Source organism: Clupea harengus, chromosome 9, assembly GCF_900700415.2.
Source record: "Clupea harengus chromosome 9, Ch_v2.0.2, whole genome shotgun sequence".
NCBI classification, from domain to species: Eukaryota; Metazoa; Chordata; class Actinopteri; order Clupeiformes; family Clupeidae; genus Clupea; species Clupea harengus.
Window position 1 is genome coordinate 23,076,047 of NC_045160.1, and position 3,685 is coordinate 23,079,731.

The 3,685-nt window shown below is 43.9% G+C and overlaps 1 protein-coding gene across 1 annotated transcript in view; it reads right to left on the reverse strand.

Annotated features, from left to right (window-relative positions):
- Positions 1-3,149, reverse strand: part of gpr4 (G protein-coupled receptor 4) — a 39,254-nt gene extending 36,105 nt beyond the window's left edge. The window contains exon 1 of the mRNA XM_012838325.3: positions 2,568-3,149. The gene's annotated coding sequence lies outside the window, so the exon portion shown is untranslated. The remainder of the gene's footprint in view (positions 1-2,567) is intronic.
- Between the last annotated feature and the right edge of the window lie 536 nt (positions 3,150-3,685).

Consider the following 3,685-nt stretch of genomic DNA (forward strand, 5'->3'; position numbering starts at 1 on the left):
AGGACACCTCACAGCTCAGGAGGACACCTCACAGCTCAGGACTGGAGGACACCTCACGACTCTTGGAGCTGTGCTTACACAAGAGGAAGCCTCACTACCCAGAACACGTAGTGAGGCTTCTGACCCAAATCAGGGCAAGATCCAGTCCAAAACCTGGCCTAGAGACGGCTCCTATCTGGATACTGACGGATGCCTTATGTAAGCACACATATAGCGCCAAGGGCCTGCCAGGTTTCTCACACATGGGCAGAATAAGTCAGAGACACACCAAACCGACATCAAAGAACTAGCGGCAATGAAGGCCGACTATTGCGTTGCCTATGTCTGGCCCTAAAAGTTACACTAGAACACGCTGCAAAGACTACAGCCAGTGGCCAACTAGCACATCTGTTCTGCGTCTGCGTGAGAGGACATAACTCTCCATAGCAGCAGGTTCCCATCTGCACACCACTCTTGCTCACAACAGTCGTAATATTTCATAATTAGGCTTCCTCTAATCGAGAATATGTCTGATAATATGTTGTAAATGGCACTGGTGTTGTCAGCCCTTGGTCTTTTGGTTGTGGCAAAAGAAAGGAGGAGGCATAAGTGAAAAATAAGGTGAAATTGAACTAAATGTGTGAAATCATCAGTTTAATCATTGAGGCAAAACAGTAATGCAGTGCGATCTCTCACCGATGGACTCCGCCACGATTCAACACATTCAATCAGCCAAAAAGCTGCCGACAGGCGTCAACGATGGCCCGGCATTGGCAACGATGGCCCGGAGGCTGACAGCCCGGTGTGTCACAGGTTTACTCATTGCACAGCCCTGTACATTGCTACCGTTACATTAGCAAATGTCAAAATGATGAGTTGTTGACAATCACTTTTAAAAGTGTGCTAATGTAAAAAGTAAAACACATCAGCCCCTAAGTTCACTATGAATTTATGCCCTTATGTCGCCATCCGCCACACCTCCCTGGTAGCAAAGTCATGTTTTAGGTCCTTAAAGTCCAGATTCTGCGCCAGCTGGTTCTCTATTGAAAGCTTTGCCAAACCATAAGTCTCTCTTGAGACATAGAGAACACAAAACTTTCAGCTTTCAAACCACTGAAAGTGGGAACGCTACCAGCATTTGAAGACCTACCAAGGCTTTCTCGTTGCCTTACATGCAATGTCTTTTAAATGTGCGTGTTTACACACAAAAAAAGACAAGAGTAAAGTTTAAGATTAGGGTGGAGGCAATGATTCATGTGAACACTGTTTGAGGTTGCCCGTTGGTCAAATAGGCTCAGATCAAGTGTCTTAATGAGCAAATATTAAGGCCTATTTTATTGTACTGTATGTAAGAACAACATTCTAATACAAAATCCTTATAATAACAGTTCTTATTGGATATTCGCTGTTCATAGAAACATTGTTTTTTCAATGGCGACGCTAAGGAGACGGCGCAGACGGAGCACCATTACCGCAAAGCAAACAACCATTTAGACACGTTGGGTGGATGGACTGTAGATGAGACGTTTCGTTCTTTGCCGAGGGATTACTGTGGTGCTCATCCTACTGTTAATATGCTGCTTATCTCACATACTGAGTGGACAATTACTCCCTGCTCACTCGCATGCATCACAGGCAAGAGCGGTTTGATGGATGGGGCAGAAACACGCACACATGCACAAAGCCAGGCACACACACCCGCGGACACACACACACACACAGAGAGGGAGAGAGAAAGAGAGAGAGAGAGGGAGAGAGAGAGAGATAAGATGCGATAATTCAATATGACACTGTGAAAAGGTGAAAAAGTGAATGATCCATTTAAAGTGAAGAGACAAGGCCAGATGAAAGGACCTTCACATAGGCCTATAGAGGTGTAAAGAAATTCTTATGAACGTTCAAAGATATTTGCCAATATGAATAGCCTATGAAATGTTAAAGCACACAGTGTTTACCCATTTAAACAACTGCTCATTGATAACAGCATAAAGTAACGCACAAAAAGACTGCTGAGGGAAGAACAAAAGACGCACTGTGTGTGATATTCAGAGAAAAGACCCCCCGAAGAAATTATTTCTCTATTTCAACAGAACACCTATTGTTTTAATAACTTGCTGGCTGCTTATAAAAAGCTGCAGGGGTTTCATTCGCTAATCCAACTCATAATGTGACTTTTGGATTCATAATTTCACTTCTTAAAAAAACGTACAGTCCCACCATTAGGCTTCTGTCAATTCGACAAAAATTAAAAAACGAAGAAAGGAAGCGCGACAGAAAAAAGAAAGAGAAAGGATAGCCAACAATGTATTTCTAAACGAATCAAATATCCTCCCCACGCCTTCAATAAACCACTGCAAAATATTTGGAAAAGAAACCAACTGTACAGGTCCGCCATAAAGACTGATAGATTGCTTCACTTTCGAGTCCAGCGCCACATAATTTTGTAGGTAACAATTGGAGCCGTGATGCACTTGTTCATATATCTCAACTGTTGACACCATGCGCATTTTCTCTCTTTTGCGACAATTTAATGGTCCAGCTGAGCTCCAAGGACAATGGAGCAAAAATGCTTAATGTAAGCTACTAACCTTATACTTTCACTCGCGATTCCCATAGCTTCGCGTATACATGAGTAGACTGTTTGGAAGAATTATGAAGTGCGTCTGCGAACTCCCCTAGTCCTCACTTCCACACTGGCGAGCTAAACTGCGCGTTGGGAACCCGGTAACTGCCAGCCCTGAGCGCTCGCCCCCACCTCGCTTTGCGTCCGTCGACGGCGTCGGCGTTGACAGCGCACACTCTCGAGTCTTGTTTGAGTCTCAGGCGAAATACTGAAAGTGAACGCGCGGATATGCAGTCCGCACAAGCGAAGAAGAGGAAAGGAGAACTGCTGTACAGGTCGACTCTAACATTTTCTTTGAACAGAGGACGCTAGGTTGACTCACGCTTATCTAGATGTTGGTGGCTCAGGGAATGAGTCAGTGCTCACTCTCTCTCTTTGTCTCTCTCTCTCTCTCCTTCTCTCTCTCTGTCTCTCTCCCCCCCTCACTCTCTCTCTCACACACACACACTTTGTTTACTACTTGAAAGACCCTACATTACATTTGCTAATTCAGTTTAACAATTGAGAGATGCCCTAAAATATACAGCACAGAACAATGGAGCACTAGCAGATATGTAGATAAGCAAATTGAGTACTAAGAATGAGTGGATTATATCAAAGCCCATCATATCATCAAGACTTTCTGCTTAAAACCCTGGTTGTCCAGCATATTAGGAATAGCAGGACTCTTGCAATGCATAACAGCTGAATTTGAATTGGCTCCAAACGATACTGGGATACATTACGAATGAATAACGGTTAAGACTATTGCGTTATCGTATCCTGTATGGAGCAATACATCAGTTGCCTGCAGGGCCTAAAGAACATTTAGACTCAGAGATCTCCCTGCTGTAGTCTGTTCCTACCTGCTTCCTTCATCACTGCATCATTCTACTCCATTTAGCAATAGAGCATTAGGTGCCTTAAAGGGTGGCACTGTGAGTTGAGATGCATTGTACCTGAAGCATAACAGAAACCCAAGAAGAATCTATCAGTCGGCAGAGCACTAAAAATGCATAACTTTGTACGGACGTTTGGTTTTTAGCCATTCCCCAAACCACCTACAGATTAGCAGATCCATTTGTTAGGGAGTGCTGCTTGTGT